This window comes from Aythya ferina, assembly GCF_964211825.1.
Source record: "Aythya ferina genome assembly, contig: HAP1_SCAFFOLD_85, whole genome shotgun sequence".
Taxonomy (NCBI): Eukaryota; Metazoa; Chordata; class Aves; order Anseriformes; family Anatidae; genus Aythya; species Aythya ferina.
The window spans coordinates 4,943-22,587 of NW_028181430.1; the positions used below are offsets into that span (position 1 = coordinate 4,943).

General features: G+C 48.9%; 1 pseudogene across 1 annotated transcript; it reads right to left on the minus strand.

Annotated features, from left to right (window-relative positions):
* Positions 1-6,660: 6,660 nt before the first annotated feature.
* Positions 6,661-7,618, minus strand: LOC311428475 (olfactory receptor 14C36-like; annotated as a pseudogene). Its single transcript has one exon. The product of its transcript is annotated as an olfactory receptor 14C36-like (transcript).
* Between the last annotated feature and the right edge of the window lie 10,027 nt (positions 7,619-17,645).

The following is a 17,645-nucleotide window of genomic DNA, read 5'->3' on the forward strand; positions in this document are numbered from 1 at the left end:
GTGAGCAGGAGAGCTTGAGAATTTGGGGGATTTCACAGAAGAACTGGTCCACATCATTGCCTCGACAAAGGGGCAGGGAAAATGTAGTGGCCGTGTGCAGGACAGCATTGAGAAATCCACTGCACCAGGCAGCTGAGATTTGAGGGAGGGAAAAGGAGTTTGGCCAGCAGAAATTAATGATTTCTGTTAGGTTAGAACATTCAGGCATTGTTGATTCTGCTGTAACAGTGACTTAAAATAGTACATGTAAAGCCCTTCCCCTATTTTAACCAGTGATTTTAATCCCCAAACTTAAATGCTACTCCACACCCTGACAAGAATCCACTACTCTTAATCCCGATCTCAAAGTATCTCTTCAAGCCAAAAGTCAGACCATAGCCCCTTTCCCTTACCTTTACTCTCTTGCTACCCTGATCTGATCAGCTTGTGGGCCAAAAGAAGGAGAAGGGTGGGAATGCTCCGATGAGCTCAGCTCTGCCTCAGGATCTCCTGCCCCAGCAGCAGGAATGTGACTGTGGCAGGGACTGTGAGGTCACTTCTGTCTCTGCAGCTGATAGGGCAGCAGCAGGAACGTGTCAGGAAAGGGATTGTGAGCTCACTTGTGTCTGGAGGTGGCAGGTCATCCTTGACATAGATCTGGGATCTGCAATTTTGGGCTGACATCTGGCAGTGGCCCTGCTAGGCCAGCACAAGGCACCTGCTTGGCATGCTGACTGGGGGATCCCCTCTGCCTCCAGACCCAGGAGGACCCAGGCAGAAAGAAGGCCCCCAGATGGGTTGTCCTGTCCCTTCTGCTTGAGTCCATGAGTGGGCAGCAGCAGGCACAAGGCTTGGCTGTGTGTAGCCAAGAAGTTGCAAGGCCAGCAGCAGGCCCCTGGCTTGGAAGCTGCTGCTGAGGTGACTTGTGTCTGGTTGGCTGAGAGGCCGCAAGGAGGCTGCTGGGTTGGGATGCCTACTTCAGGAGTGGTTTCCACCCTGATGGAGCTTTCTGTGGTAGCAGGAAGGAGCAGTAGAGAAAAAAATGCCACAAAGTGTTTCATGGAAGGCTGGTACTGGTTACAAGGAGGGGGAAATGTCCCTCAAAGACTCATGCTGTGGTGCCAGAGGTCACCCTCTGATCAGACCCTGGCTTTGTGTTTCAAGGAACAGCTGGTGAGGTGTGATGAGAAATCGGTGAAAGCAAGGGATGAGAGCAAGATGATGAACAGAGATGGGTGTCTGCAGACTTCAAGAAAATAGGGCAATGTGTGGGACAGCATTGGAAAGCTTGCAGAGAAGGCAGAGGGTGCTGGTAAAAGGGGAGGGCCCCAACAGCCCTGAAGTTTTTGTCTTCTCGGCTAGAGCTTAGGAGGAGATATGTTATTTTCATTGTGATGGGAACTCGTGGATTCCTTTCAACCCTGTGCAGCAGCGCAGAGGTGTAGTACCACTGTTCTTCGCATGGCATCACACTGCCCACCACATCCCACAGACCCCAGGAAGAGCCTTGAGCCAGATGTAGGGGTGCAGGATCTCCCCTCCCAGTGGCTGGGGTCAGGCCTTGGCCCTTCTGCATCACTAAAACCAACCAAGACTTTTCTCAGCACAGTGCTATGCCTGTCTGTAACCATGGCCTCCAGTTATCTGCCCTAACAAGGCCTTGGGGAGGCCTTCTTAGTAACAGCCCTCAGTGGGGCCCATTAATACTCCAAGTCACTTCAGCTTTTCCTTCTGACTTCACTTTCTCTAGCAGTTGCATTATTCTCCTCTCAGTACCTGAGCTTCATAGACTCAGCACCACAATAAACTCCTAACATCTCTTCCATAGTATTCTTCAAGCCTTCATGCCATGTGTAGCTAATTACAGAGCTTGCATGGCGTACTTAAGGAAGAAAATTTCAAAAAGCAGATAATAAAAAATATTTTCAGTTTTTAAAGGCTGAATTTTGCTGCATTTCGGTTTTGAGCATCATTCTCCTCTTGCTATTGATGCAGGGTGATTTCTTTGGAGACCTTCTTCAGGAGGAAATGCAGAGTCTGGAGATCAGACACCTCCACTACCAACAGTAGTCTTTGTCCCTGTAACTACAGCCCAGACCAGCACGTGAAACCCTTTCTAAGATAATTCAGAGAAAAAATGATAAATAACAAAATAAAATTAAAATTAAAGAAAATTAAAGAAAAGAAAATGAAAGGAAAGGGAAGGGAAGGGAAGGGAAGGGAAGGGAAGGGAAGGGAAGGGAAGGGAAGGGAAGGGAAGGGAAGGGAAGGGAAGGGAAGGGAAGGGAAGGGAAGGGAAGGGAAGGGAAGGGAAGGGAAGGGAAGGGAAGGGAAGGGAAGGGAAGGGAAGGGAAGGGAAGGGAAGGGAAGGGAAGGGAAGGGAAGGGAAGGGAAGGGAAGGGAAGGGAAGGGAAGGGAAGGGAAGGGAAGGGAAGGGAAGGGAAGGGAAGGGAAGGGAAGGGAAGGGAAGGGAAGGGAAGGGAAGGGAAGGGAAGGGAAGGGAAGGGAAGGGAAGGGAAGGGAAGGGAAGGGAAGAGAAGAAAAGAAAAGAAAAGAAAAGAAAAGAAAAGAAAAGAAAAGAAAAGAAAAGAAAAGAAAAGAAAAGAAAAGAAAAGAAAAGAAAAGAAGAGAAGAGAAGAGAAGAGAAGAGAAGAGAAGAGAAGAGAAGAGAAGAGAAGAGAAGAGAAGAGAAGAGAAGAGAAGAGAAGAGAAGAGAAGAGAAGAGAAGAGAAGAGAAGAGAAGAGAAGAGAAGAGAAGAGAAGAGAAGAGAAGAGAAGAGAAGAGAAGAGAAGAGAAGAGAAGAGAAGAGAAGAGAAGAGAAGAGAAGAGAAGAGAAGAGAAGAGAAGAGAAGAGAAGAGAAGAGAAGAGAAGAGAAGAGAAGAGAAGAGAAGAGAAGAGAAGAGAAGAGAAGAGAAGAGAAGAGAAGAGAAGAGAAAAGAAAAAAAAAGAAAAGAAAAGAAAAGAAAAGAAAAGAAAAGAAAAGAAAAGAAAAGAAAAGAAAAGAAAAGAAAAGAAAAGAAAGTTGAAATGACCGTTGGAACCTGAGAAATTCTAAACGAATTGTATTAGACTACTGGACATCCATGGTCTCTATTGGGTCTTCTGTGGAAAACTCAGGGAGAAAAGTAAAAAAAAAAATTCTTCAAGTGGCTGTACCTGTACCCATGAGCTCGGCCTCTTTGGGGAAATTTTTCAATTCCAGCCACGGAAACCTAAACTGAGTGATGTGAAAAGACCTGCCCAGTCAATAGAGTAGGGCAAAGTCCTACATCCTGTGCTATAGATGCAGAAGGCAAAAAGAATTGCATTGTGCCTGACACTACTCTGGAACGTGTCACCCAGGTCAGGCAACTTTACCTTAGTGCTGACAAGTCCATCACTAAGCCACGCTCCCAAGCTCTGCATCTACACCTTGGCTCTCCAGTCGATGACCCAGCTCATGGATGGCAATCAGGGAGTCTCGGTTAGCGCGACGCTGCCTCAGGTGCTCCACCATGGTAGCCATTGGCACCTGCTGTTCTTCACCCCTCAGCAAACCCCCAACAGAAGGATTCTGTGGAAGGCCAAGCAAGGTAGACAACAGTTTCATGTCCTTCGTCTCCAAGGCAGCTCTGCCAAAGCCCCACCGGTGGTGCCCTCTTGAAACTCAGAATTCCCTCTCCTGAAGCAGTCTATGCCAAGGATGCACATAGCCTCTGGGCCAGTCCCAAAGGGGTGCTTTTGCCATTCCTTCCCAGTTAGACTCACTTCAGCCTCCAGTACAGTTAATGGGCTGCCCCTGTCACTCCAGAAATACAGGTGGGTTCTACCTCTTTCTAGCTTGATGGCATTAGGGTACACTGTGCACCGTTGTGCAGTAGAGCCTGATACATTTGTGGATCTGATGTGCCAGGCCATTAAATATATACAGTCAAGTAAACCTGTTTCTCCCTTTCCTCCCTGCCTCCCCCTGGCTTGAAGCAGGACCCCTCTAGTCCTGCTCATAGTATTCATTGCTGTGTCTGGTAGACGGCCCAATGGAGACACGTTCTGACATAGCACAGTAATTCCATGGGACAGGGGAATGGAGCCAACAGTCAAGAGACACATTTGGGTGGGGAAGGTGGGGTGGGGCCCAGTAGAGACAAGGAGTCAAGGCAGTGGGGTGGGGGAGGCCAGCAGAAGCAGCCCAAGGGGTGGTGCTGCTTGTGAGGACACGTTTGTGGCAGCAGCCTGAGTGGGCAGCAGCTGTGCGCAGGCGAGGGGAGGCCAGGAAGCGCATGCCAAGAGCGCTCCTGCCAGCAGAGCCAAGGCCGGGGCCGAGGCCGAGGCCAAGGGCAGAGGCAGGCCCAGGGCAGGGGGCTGCAAGGGCCATGCTGAGCTCCCTGCCCCTGCAGCAGCTGCCCTGGCCCTTGGCCTCCTCTCCCCTGCCCCTGCAGCTCTGGGCTCCCTTTGCACAGCCCTGGCTCTGCAGCACCAAGCCCTGCTGGGAGCCCTCCCCTGCATGCTGCCACCGCTCCCTGACGCTGCTGTTGCCCTCTGCCGGGCACTGCCCAGCCCAGCCCAGCCCCTGCCCACCTCTCCCCACCTCCCTGCCCTCTCCCCAGCCAAGCCCAGCAGCCCAGACTGTGCTGTCCCCAGGGCAGTGCCCACCACAGGCTGCTGCAGGGCTCTGGGCACGGCCACCACAGCCCCAGCCCCTTGCTAGGCACCGCAGCTGCTGCCTCAAAGGCAGCTCTGGGCCTCCCCAGCAGTCCCTGCGCTGGGGCCAGACCCGGCTCAAGAGATGGAGGTCTGTGAAGCTGCAGGAGCCCTGCTCTCTTGCCTGGCAGATCCCCAGCACACAGTGCCTGTGCCCCGCAGGGGCAGCCCCGCTCCCCAGGCCAGCACAAGAGGCCTGGCCCAGCCACAGAGCAGCTCCACATTCCTCTCCAGCATGTTATTTGCCATCAGACTAAGCACAACCGGGACAGTTCCAGGCCAGTCAAGGCCAGTTATTGTTTGCTGAGCCATGGCCAGCCAAGAAGGGAACTCCCTGTCCAGCACTACACTGAGCACTCTGAAATTCTGATCCACAGTGAAGGCCAGAAAAGCAAGAGGTCCGTTCATGCAGCAGTTCCTTGGGTATATTCCTTCCACCAGCTTTGGAAGAGCTGTGCAATGAAAGAGATGCCACTGTACAGACAGCAAGATACATGAGATCTGAAGACTTAGTTGAATGTGAAAGCACAAGAGAACAATGAGGAAGCCAAAGGGAGTAGCAGTGACAAGGCCACGTCCTGCTGCTGGCCATGGCCATGGCTCCAGGGAAGCAGCAGCCCCAACCCGAAGGCAGCAGAGAGGCAGAGCCCAGCGGGCGGTGAGCCTCTTGGCCCTGAGCCCCTCCTGCATGCTGGGGCTGCTCCCCCAGAATCAGAGGAGATGGGAAGAGAGGGATACTGAGTCCAATGAATTTATGCTGTCTTCTTTATTGTCTGTACTTACAGAGGAAGCCTAGTTCAATATGATTGATTAGAAGACATAGTCAAAGTAAATAAATTACTTAATAAATTAAAACAATGTCAAAAGTTATGAAAATAATCAAAATGAAAAATGAAATGAAAATCTCTTGTCAGTTACTTAAAATAGAATGGTAGCATTTAAAGGATTATTATTGTTATTACAATATGATAATAATACTAAGTACAAAAAATGATATGATACAAATAACAATAATGTTAACAGCACTGATGCTTAAGAAGCACATATAGAAACAGTTTCCTCACTGCAACCTTGAGCTCCTGGTTCCTCATGCTGTAGATGAGGGGGTTCACTGCTGGAGGTGCCACTGAGTACAAAAGTGACACCACCAAGTCCAGAGATGGGGAAGAGATGGAAGCGGGCTTCAGGTAGGCAAACATGGAAGTGCTGAGAAAGAGGAAGGCCATGGCCAGGTGAGGGAGGCACGTGGAAAAGGCTTTGTGCCAGCCCTGTTCAGAGGGCATCCTCAGCATTGCCCTGAAGATTTGCACATAGGACAGCACAATGAAAACAAAAGAACCAAAGGCTAAAGAAATACTAAAACACAAGTGCCCCAACAAGTGCTCCCCCAGCTCCTGAGGGGATCAGAAGAGGTGGCAGCTCAGACCAATGAATTTCTTCTGGATTCTTTATTGTGTTTACCTACACAGGAAGCCTGGTTCTATAGGTAAATCTTTAACAAGTAGGAGTTTAAAATTAATATTATTTATATCTGAAACAATAGCTAGTGAAAATAACAACACAGGCAAATAAAAAGAAAAAAAAATGTATCTTAAAGTTTTCAAAAAATAGGTGTTTCTGATTATAAGCTTATTGTTATAGTCAACGAAGCTGAAGAATATGTATTCAATCAGTGTCCTCACTGCAACGGTTAGTTCAAGGTTCCTCATGTTTTAGATGAGTGGGTTCACTGCTGGAGGCACTGGCGATGGGAAGAGACTGTGGTAGAGACTAATGAAATAGTCCCAGTTTCTTTATTGTCTTTATTTAAACAAGAATAATGATTGTAAAGTTATTTGAAATTATTGACTTCATAATAATAATAATAAAATAATAATTAGGAGGCTTAGAATAACATTCTAAGAATTAAATCAATGCAACCAATTATAGGAAATAATAATAAAGAAAATTACTTTCAAGAATTTGCACTAAGAGTGTTTGTTTGCAGAAATCCTATTACCATTTTACGCACATTATTAATGCTGAAGGAAGAGGTATAAAATAGTTTCCTCACTGCATGTTTGAGCTCCTGGTTCCTCATGCTGTAAATGAGGGGATTCACTGCTGGAGGCAACACTGAGTATAGAACAGCCATCACCAGGTCCAGGGATGGGGAAGAGATGGAGGGGGGCTTCAGGTAGGCAAATATGGCAGTGCTGACAAACAGGGAGACCACGGCCAGGTGAGGGAGGCACATGGAAAAGGCTTTGTGCCGGCCCTGCTCAGAGGGCATCCTCAGCACTGCACTGAAGATCTGCACATACGAGAAAACAATGAAAACAAAACAACCAATGACTAAAGAAATACTAAACAAAAGTGCCCCGACTTCCCTGAGGTAGGCATCTGAGCAGGAGAGCTTGATGATCTGGGGAATTTGACAAAAGAACTGGTCAACAGAGTTGCCTTGGCAGAGGGGAAGGGAAAATGTGTTGGCCGTGTGCAGGACAGCATTGAGAAAGCCACTGCCCCAGGCAGCTGCTGCCATCTGGGCACAAGCTCTGCTGCCCACGAGGCTCCCGTAGTGCAGGGGCTTGCAGATGGCAACGTAGCGGTCGTAGGCCATGACGGTGAGAAGGGAAAACTCTGAGCCAAAGAAGAAGACAAAAAAGAGAACTTGAGCAACACATCCTTGATAGGAGATAGCCCTGGTGTCCCAGAGGGCCCCAGAGGGCATTGGCCATGGCTTTGGGCAGAGTGGTGGAGATGCAGCCCAGGTCAAGGAGGGCCAGGTTGAGCAGGAAGAAGTACATGGGGGTGTGGAGGTGGTGGTGGCACGCTATAGCACTGAGGATGAGGCCGTTGCCCAGGAGGGCAGCCAGGTAGATGCCCAGGAAGAGCGCGAAGTGCAGGAGCTGCAGCTTGTGCGTGTCTGCGAATGCCAGCAGCAGGAACTCACTCACTGAGCTGATGTTGGGCATTTGTTGACATTGAACACAGTTGTCTGTTGAAGAGGAGAAGGCAGAGCAATGTTAGTTCACACTTCTCTGAGGGAGACTTATTGCAAGTCTTAGAGCACCCTCCAGCCTGAGCATCTCTCTTTTCAGAAGAACCTTTCTGCAGCTCTCTTACTTGAGCTCCAGCTGGTGCTGCCTGAGAGTGCACTGGGAGCAGGGGCTGCTGTAGACTGCAGAGGAGTCCTTGCTGCTGTAGAAAAGAAAGAAATCAGGAACATGGGGGAAGCTCAAGTTCTGTTCACTGGTCAGATCAATGAGCTTTTCAGTGTTATTTCAAACAACTCCTCTGAATGCAGTTACACAGGCCACTGCCCACAAGTCGTGTTCTAATCTACCCTGTGTTTGCTGTCTTTGAGCCGCAGGATCATCAAGCTCTGGAGTTTCCTTGAGAAGAAACTGGAGACAACTGAGAGCAGAGAAGCCCCAGTCCAAGTGCAGATGGACAGAAACCTCACCTGAGGTGAAGTTCTCACACAGACAGAGCTTGGAAGCATCCCTGTCTGAGCTCTACCTCCTCTTCTACCCCCATCTGCCCCACAGCCCATGGGCTGCAGGGGAAGAGGAGGCCAGGGAGGGGCTGCTCCAGGGGAAGGTGTCTGCACTGCAGGGCATGGCCACGAGGTGCCCGAATCCCCCCTGCCACGGCGTTTCTGCCAACAGCTCCTTCTGGCCGCCTGCCCCTCTCTCTGCTGCCTGCAGCTGTCCCTGCAGGGAGCTGCTGCTCTGCGCCCACCTCTTCTTTCCCCCTGCCCGTGCTCACAGACCCCATCTCACTCGGCTGTGCTCAGCGCTGCCCTGCAGCACCCTGCCACCAACAGGGCCCTGCCAAGGGGCACCTCCATGGCTGCAGGAGTTACGGGGCAGCTGACAGAGAGCCCGGCATGGCCAGCCAGGGCAGGGTGTTCTGGGCAGACCAGGGACACCTGGCTTATGGCTATACAAGAAGTTTCTGCCAGAATTCCTCACCTCACATTGCAACCCAGCAGGACTCTCAAAGCCTACTGCATTGCCCACTGCCCTCCCAGAAACAAGACCCAGCACAAGACCCTTCCAGGACCTGCAGTTGCATGGCCCTGCAGCCAGACACTTACCTTGTCAAGGGCTGTGCAGGTTTCTCCTGCAGGCAGCTCTCATCATCATCCCACTGCCAACTGCCTTCAGCCCCTCTCTTATTTTCTTCTCTCTGTGTCTGTGCCTCTGTGTCTCTTTCCTGCTGTGCTGTGCAGAGGAGCTGCTCCTGGGCACAGCTGTCTCTCTGCACCACGGCCCTCTTGCCACGAGCTCTCTCTGTCCCACGAGCCTGGCCCAGCTCAGCAGCACAGCATCAGCCCAAGGCACTGCAATCACCCCTCTGGGGGCTTTGCTGATGAGCCCACGAACCTCAGGCACTCAGAGACAATTGAAGACATCTCTCCAGAAGTCCAAGTCAGAGGCAAGTTTCCTGCAGTGTCCCCCTGAGGGCCAGCACTGACACAGCCTCCCTTGGAGCTTGTTAAAGCAGAACCCTGGAGGCAGTGAGGACAAGGAGACAAAGGCAGAGTGAAGGTGACACTGAGGTGTAGGAAAACTGGATGTGTGTCACCAAGCTCAAGGGCCAGGACTTGACATCCATCCCATCTTATGGAGGATCCTTTCCCTTGACAGGTTGCTCAGGGTTCTTTGTTGGGCAGTAGGAGATGGGGATGTACATGGCCAAGTGCAGGAGAATGGTACGACCCCTGCCTGGTTCATGGGTGGGGGCGAGGAGGCAATGAGGCCCTGGTTCTTTACCGATCAGCTGTCTCCTCTAAGGGCTCAGTGGCAGACAACAGCCGTAGCCGTGAACACAAAGACCTGGGTCCTGCTGGGACTTTGAACCTTGCCATAGCCCTTGCTCCTCTCCAAACCAGGATGGCCTAGAGAATCCCAGACCTGTACCTCTTTACTAGTTAGTTGTAGACACTTGTCCTTGTGGTGTCATACCGGATCTGATATGAGCATGATAACTCAGATCTTTTTGGTGGCCGTGCTCCTCATGAGGCAGCTCTGTAGGAAGCTGGTCTGGTTCCTCGTGAGGAGGCACCTCTGCTTGTATGGCATCCCTCGTGGTGCCCAGGCCCTCCTCGTCCTGTGTACTCAGCAGTGTCCCAGTCTGCTCTGATGTGTGGCGTTACTCTCACTCTCGTTCAGGACTGGGCTCTTCTCCTTGTAAATGTCTAGAGGTTTCTTTAGACAAAATCCTGTAGTTTCTCAAGCTCCCACCACACCGATGCTCTGTTCTGTCAGATGTTCCTGTCCGCAGGCAGACAGTTCAGCCTTCATGTGATTGTGCTGTCTCTGACAAGACAGCAGTATTGAGAGGTACAGGGGACACAGAATCACACAGAATTGTCTAGGTTGGAGGAGACCTCAAGATGATCGAGTCCAACCTCTGATCTAACACTAACAAGTCCTCCACTAAACCAATGTTTGGATAATACAGGAGTAACTGGCTTAATGGAGTTGCAGCACAGTCACAGAAAGGTAGTGGGTGGAAGGCTGCCAGATTCTACTTTTTCTGTTCTTCATTCTCATGCATGCTGTCAGTTTCTCGGGAGTTGTGTCCTAAATGTTATGGGGCTGTGCAGGACAAAGTTAGAAGGGCCAAAGCCCAGCTGGAGCTTAATCAATCCATTCCTGTCAAAGACAATAAACACTGCCTATATAAATACTTTAAATTAAAGAGGATTAAGAATCATCATAAATTATTGGATGTGGGGGGAAACCTGGTGCCAAGAGATGAGGTAAAGGCTGAGGTACTTAATGCCTTCTTTGCCTCAGTCTGTAGCAGCAAGACCAGTTGTTCCCCTGGTCATTTCTTCCTCCTCATGGCCAGAGCCCACCTTTTAGGGTGGTTTGTGTCTTTTTCTTTTTTTTTTTTTTTTCCTCCTGCTCTTTCCTACTACCAAAGCAGGCTCCATCAGGGTAGAAACCACTCCTGAAGTAGGCATCCCAACCCAGCAGGCTCCTTGCGGCCTCTCAGCCAACCAGACTCAAGTCACCTCAGCAGCAGCTTCCAAGCCAGGGGCCTGCTGCTGGCCTTGCAGCTTCTTGGCTACACACAGCCAAGCCTTGTGCCTGCTGCTGCCCACTCATGGACTCAAGCAGAAGGGACAGGACAACCCATATGGGGCCTTCTTTCTGCCTGGGTTCTCCTGGCTCTGGAGGCAGAGGGGATCCCCCAGTCAGCATGCCAAGCAGGTGCCTTCTGCTGGCCTAGCAGGGCCACTGCCAGATGTCAGCCCAAAAGTGCAGCTCCCAGGGAGAAGTCAAGGCTGACCTGCCACCTCCAGACACAAGTGACCTCACAGTCCCTTTCTGCGACACGTTCCTGCTGCTGCCCTATCAAGTGCAGAGACAGAAGTGACCTCACAGTCCCTGCCACAGTCACATTCCTTCTGCTGGACCATGAGATCCTCAGGTGTAGCTGACTGCTTTCTATTTCCCAAGGGACTAAGGCTCAACTTTCTGGGTTAGAGAGTAAACAAATGTTTATTGGGAAGGTTTGGTGTTCTTCTGTGTTTAGGGTATGGGCAGGCTCTGTAGTTTAGGTCATTTTTAGGTCTGTCTAGAAGCCTAGGGTTAAATAGAGTATTTTAATACTATTATTAAGGGTAGGGTTTAGGGTGAGTAAGAGAGTAAAAGTAATAGAAAGGGGGTATGGGGTGAGTTTTGCTTCAAGGAATACCTTGTGTTCAAGCTTTAGAGAAATGGATTCCTGTCACAGTGTTGGAGGAGCATTTAGATTTAAGGATTAAGACTACTGGTTAAAATAGAGTAAGGGCCATACATGACTCTACAAGTCAGTGTTGCTGCACAACCTGCATTTCATGATGCCTCTTACCTCTACGAAATCATTAATTTCTGCTGGCCATGCTCCTCTTGACACCTGAAAATCTCACATCTCTCGTGTCCAGGTTGCTCCTGACCTCCCCATATCTTATTGGGATCAGCTTTCCGATGACATCCATGACATAGGCAGTATATGTCTCACCTCTGTGGGCTACTCTGTTCTTCAGAGAGAAGTGGCATTGTAGTCAGGAGGGAAAAGGGCCTAAAGGAGCATCCTGCCTAGTATGCCCATCAGCTCTGCCTCTCTACAAAATTGCGCATCCTACCTACTAGTTTTGTTTCTAGAATAGCTTCCATGGATCTCGAGTTCTTTTTCCAGGCCCTTATGAATGTTTTATTTTTGGATGTGTAGAGAAGGGATAAGGAAAGCAATGCGCGGATAGACCTGAGCTTAGCAAGGGATGCAAAGAATAACAGGAAGAGATTCTATAGATGCATAGCTCAGAAAAGAAAAGCCAAGGAGAGTGTACCCCCTCTGATGGATGAGAAGGGTGAACTGGTAATGACAGACATGGAGAAGCCTGAGGGCCTCAACAACATCTTTGCCTCAGTCTTCCCTGCCAGTCAGGCTTCCCAAGTTTTTCATTTCCCTGAACCCATAGATGGAGGCTGGGGGGCAAAGAAGATGATCAAGTGGCTGGAGAACCTCTCCTATGAAGAAAGGCTGAGAGCACTGTGGCTGTTCAGCCTGGAGGAAAGAAGGCTCCAGGGTGACCTCATCACAGCCTTTCAGTACTTAAAGGGGGCTTATAAAAAAGATGGAGTGTGATTCTTTGCTCAAGGACATCACAATCCCTGCCCTGCCCCAAGAGGACAAACAGCTGAAGTTAGGGATAGGAGTGGGTTTGAAGATGAGATGTGCTGTGTGTGTGGTGGAGGGTTAGGTGGTCAATTTAACATTTAGGGATTAGAGGTCAGCTTCTACAGCTAATGTAATGGAAGGGCTTTGAGGGAGCAATTCTGCTCAAGATGCCTGCTCAAGGTGTAGGAAAAGGGCAAGCCTTGTGGGTCAGAGTTTTGTTTAGTTCTTGGGTGAGGGCTAGGGCTAACGCTGGCATTCTAATTCATGATTAGGCTTAATCATCCTTCTGCTCAGCCTTGAAGTACAAGATGCTTTCGACATCTGCCTTTTCCACGTCCCGAGGAACCTCTTTGATCAATCTGTCCTTTCCAAGGTCTTTGAGATAAGTCTTATGATGACGTCTGCAGCTCCACCAGCACATCTCTCACCCTTCCCATACTACCTATAAGCAACCCTAGGACTGACAGGGGGATGATGAAGGTATGAGAAAGGGCTTGGTTAAAACCTCTGACTACAGCCTTTATGGGATTTACACAGACAGTGAAAACGGTGTCATAGAAAACAGTGACACTCATGAGGACAGAAGAGCAGGTGGAATAGGCCTTGGGCTTGTCAACAGAGGATGCACGCACATGAAAACTGCAGGAAAGAGAAGAGGAAGATGATCCAAGGGAAGGAAGGAAGGAAAGAAGGAAGGAAGATCCCAAATGTAGATTATGAAAGGAAAGACCATGAGTATCACCATGGCACTGCAGGACAGCTCCAGCAATGGGGTAAAACCACAGAAGGTGTCTATGACACTGGGGCCACAGAACTGTAGCTGGGAGGAGAAAAAATTACTGCACATGAGAGAAATTCCCCTGGTTCAGGTACAGCTGCCTTCTGGAGTCAGACCTTCCACTTCTCGAGCCTTGCAGAGAACAGGGATGGCATAGAGCCCAGGGCTGACCATAGGACATGGCCCCCAGCAGGAAGCACTGCGGTCATGCAGAAGGTGCAGCTGAGAGTGCTGTCCCCCTTTGCTGACAGAGGTTGGAGCACTGTCTCCCCCATGTGGTGTCTTCCCCGTGTGGAGTATGGTGCCTTGTCTCCCCCACCGCACGGCCTTGACTCCTTGTCTCTGCTGGGCCCCACCTTCCACACGCAAATGTGTCCCTTGGCTGTCGGCTCCCTCTCCCCTGCCCTGTGTAGCAAGCAGGAGCGGACAGGTTACCATTAGATGTGGTGGTGCTTCTGTAATTCACGTTGGTGATGGCACAAATGACAGTTCCTTCACCAGTGATGTACATCCTTCTTCATGTTAGGACATAACTCAATGTCCTTCACTCTGCTTTATCACACTGATGAACAGAACATGGTCTCCTTGATTATTCTGAGGCACAATGCAATGCTTTTTGCCTTCTACTACTCCGGCACATTATGTGTGACTTTCTCTTACTCTGCACATTGACCTGATGGATCATTTCACATGTTTTGCTTTCAAAATCTTAGCTGGACCAAGACCATGTCCAAAGTGGAGCAAGCTGATGGGTTCTGCCTCAGCCATTTGAAGCATGCTATACTTGAGTTTTTCAGCCTGAGTTTGCTAAAGATGACCCAGGAAGGTAAACGGATGTTCCAGTGTCTAGTAGGAATAAGGGAGAGTATCTCATGTTTCCAATGGCCATTTCAAATCTAGGTCAATCCAAGGAACCCACTGAAGAAGAGGTTTGTTTTTGAAGGGGTTTCCTGTGCTGGACTGGGCTGCAGTTACAGGGACAAAGACCACTGCTGGCAGTGGAGGTGCCCTGGGAACTCCACCTGGCTCCACCTGATTTTCCCAAAGGGCTCCAGCCTCCTGCAGGTCTTTTCTGACATCTGCCAGTCCAGGGAAGTGCCTCAAACACAACAGGACCACAGGAGGTTTTCCCTGGTCAGAGAGCAACGCTCTGCCTGAGTACTCAGTTATTTCTTTAGTTCTTAACTAATAAAGCAACTGCTCATCAGCTCAAATGATTCAATTCCTTCTGTAAAATGTCTCAAGTGAAGTGTAATTCCAATCAGGAAGAAATTATAATTACCATGATCTATACTCATCTCAGAAGAAGAAATACAGATAATCTCCTTTACTTGCATTCTCATCGCTTTGTCTATCATGGTGTGCTCCCTCATCTTCCAGGGACAACACCCATCTTGATTACACAGACCCTGCTGAACGTCCCATTTCCACCTGCCTGTCTGGACCCACGCACTTCCCATGGTTCTCCTGGTTTGCCCTCCCCTTACTCTTTGACCATTCAGACCTCTCTCACCAACCCAGTTGCTGCTGTGAGATTCAGTGAGTTCGAGCTCGCCCATCTCTCAGCAGTCTGTCTAATGCTTTCCTTAGCAAGAATCTCATAATTTATCATTGAATATGTATGATATAGATTAATATTAACACAATTATTTGAAATTTCCTATTAATCAGTGGAAAATACATCATGTACAGTCATCCTTTTAAGAAGGTAAAATTCACTGGAGGCAACAAAATGAGGAACCTGAGCTTTGTTTTTTTTTTGAAAATTGCAGCATGATTTCCTGTTGTTTGTTTTGAAATAGGAAAACCCCTGCTCTTCCCACCTAAGCAGGGCTTCAAAGGAGAAACCCTAGACCAATACAAACATGAGAAGGATGCTCTAAACTGAAACACAACAAAATTCAGCCTTTAAAATGAAGAAAGATTTTTATTAGATGCTCCTTGAAATCTTCCCCATTAACTACAACATGAAAGCTCTCCAATTAGCTGAACAAGTCTTGAATACTTGAAGAAAGTGGTGGGAGAGATATGGCTCCTTAGGAGTTTCTGTGTTTTAATGAGTTCCATGGTGTATTTTGGTGCTGAGTCGAAGAAACTTGGGTACTGAGAGGAGAATGATGCAACTGAGCGAAAAAGCAAACTCAAAAGGAAAAGCTGAAGTGACTTGGAGTATTAATGGGCTCCACTGAGAGCTGTTACTAACAAAGCCTCCCCAGGTCCTTCTTAGGGCAGGTAACTGGAGGCCATGATTACAGACAGACAAAGCACTGTGATGAGAAAAGTCTTGGTTGGTTTTTGTGAAGCAAAAGGTCTAAAGCCTGACCCCAGTCACTGTGAGGTGAGATCCTGCACCCCCCTGTCTGGCTCAGGACTTTTCCTGGAGGTCTGAGGAATGTGGTGAGCAGTGTGATGCCATGAGAAGGACACTGGTGTGACACTACCCTGCCTCTGCACAGGGTTGCAAGGAAGCAAAGAAGCTGCATTGCAATGACTATATGTCGTCTTTTCATAAGCTCTAGGCAAAGTGACAGGGCTGTTGGGTCCTTCCTTTCTTGCCAGCACTCTGCCTTCTCCTCTACATGTTTTAATATGCTGTCCCACACTTTATCCTATTTCCTGGAAGTCTGCAGACACCCATCTCTGTTCACCACCTTGCTCTCATCCCAGCATTTCCATCATTTCACTGTCTCACTAACCCTCACCAGCTGTTCCTTGAAAAACGAAGCTAAGGTCACATAATATATACTCACCAGCATCTTCCAAGCCAGGGGCCTGCTGCTGGCCTTGCAGCTTCTTGTGGAGACACAGCCAAGCCTTGTGCCTCCTGCTGCTGCCCACTCATGGACTCAAGCAGAAGGGACAGGACAACCCATCTGGGGGCCTTCTTTCTGCCTGGGTCGTCCTGGGTCTGGAGGCAGAGGGGATCCCCCAGTCAGCATGCCAAGCAGGTGCCTTGTGCTGGCCTAGCAGGGCCACTGCCAGATGTCAGTCCAAAAGTGCAGATCCCAGGTCTATGTCAAGACACAGGACTGTCACCTGCCACGTCCAGACACAAGTGACCTCACAGTCCCTTTCCGTGACACGTTCCTGCTGCTGCCCTATCAAGTGCAGAGACAGAAGTGACCTCACAGTCACTGCCATGGTCACATTCCTGCTGTTGGGGCAGAAGATCCTGAGACAGAGCTGAGCTTTCTCTAGCCCACTCGGTATCTCTTTTTACTTTCTGGGTTAGAGATTAAGCAAAGTTTTAGTTGGAGTGTTTGGTGTTCTGCTTTTTCTGTCACGTCTGTGGTTGAGGTATGGAGAAGCTCTGTGGTTTATGGGTGTTTTACATCTGCCAAGGAGTTTAGGGTTAAATAGAGCATTTTAATGTTAGTGGTAAGTGAAGGGATTACAGTTATCAAGAGAGAAAATTGATTCCTTTCAGAGTGTTGTAGTAGCATTGAGGTTTAGGGATTAAAATCACTGTTTCCAGTAAGGTAAGGGACATACATTACTGTTTTAAGTCAGTGTTACTGCAGCATCGGCATTGCATGAATGCTCTTTCCTCTATGAAATCATTAATTTCTGCTGGCCATGTGTGGTGGTTTTACTCAGGTGTGCAGCCGAGCTCCACCACAACTGCTCTCTCACTCCCCCTCTCCTCAAAGAGGAAGGGGGAGAAAATACAACACAGAGAACTCGAGTTTAGAGATGAGAAAGGTTTAATTAAAGGGAAAAGGAATGGGGCGGAAAAACAGAGACAAAAGAAACAATCAGTCTGCGCGGAAGCACAGAGAGAGAAAAAATTATTCTCTACTTCCCATCAGCGAGTGGTGTTCGGCCACGGCCTGGGAAGCAGGGCCTCAAAACGCGTAGTGGTTGTTCAGGAGGAACAGCCCCCTCCTCCACGAGAGCCCCCCTTTTTTATTGCTGAGTGTGACCTCAGGAGTTATGGAATATCGCTTGGTTGGTTTTGGTCAGCTGCCCCGGCAATGTCCCCTCCCCATCACTTGCCCACCCCCACTGCTGGCTCTTGGGGGCTCAGAAGGAGTCCTGATGCTGTGCCAGCACTACGCAGCAATAGACGCAACACTGGAGTGATATCAGTGCAGTTCCAGCTACGAGTGCAGAGCACAGCACTGTGTGGGCTGCTGCAGGGAAAAGGTGACTCCAGCTCAGGCAGACCCAACACACAGATACTCCACTGAAATCAACAGTTGGACATAAATGTCCATTGCACCAGTTCCCACCTTAGGCTGCACGGAGGCACATATTTTTTTATTATTATTGTTATTATTATTATTATTATTGTTGTTGTTGTTGTTATTTTGTTTTGTTTTGTTTTATTTTATTTTATTTTATTTTATTTTATTTTATTTTATTTATTTTATTTCAAGATAAAATATTTTATACAGCTAGATTGGAAATGCTAAATAGAAAAAGAGTTGAGGAGCTGCCTAAGGACATGATTAGATAAACTTGTTAAACATGGTCAAATTTGAACTCCCTGATGGTCAGAGACTAACTGGGTAGGTTAGAGGGATCAGAATGATCAAAGG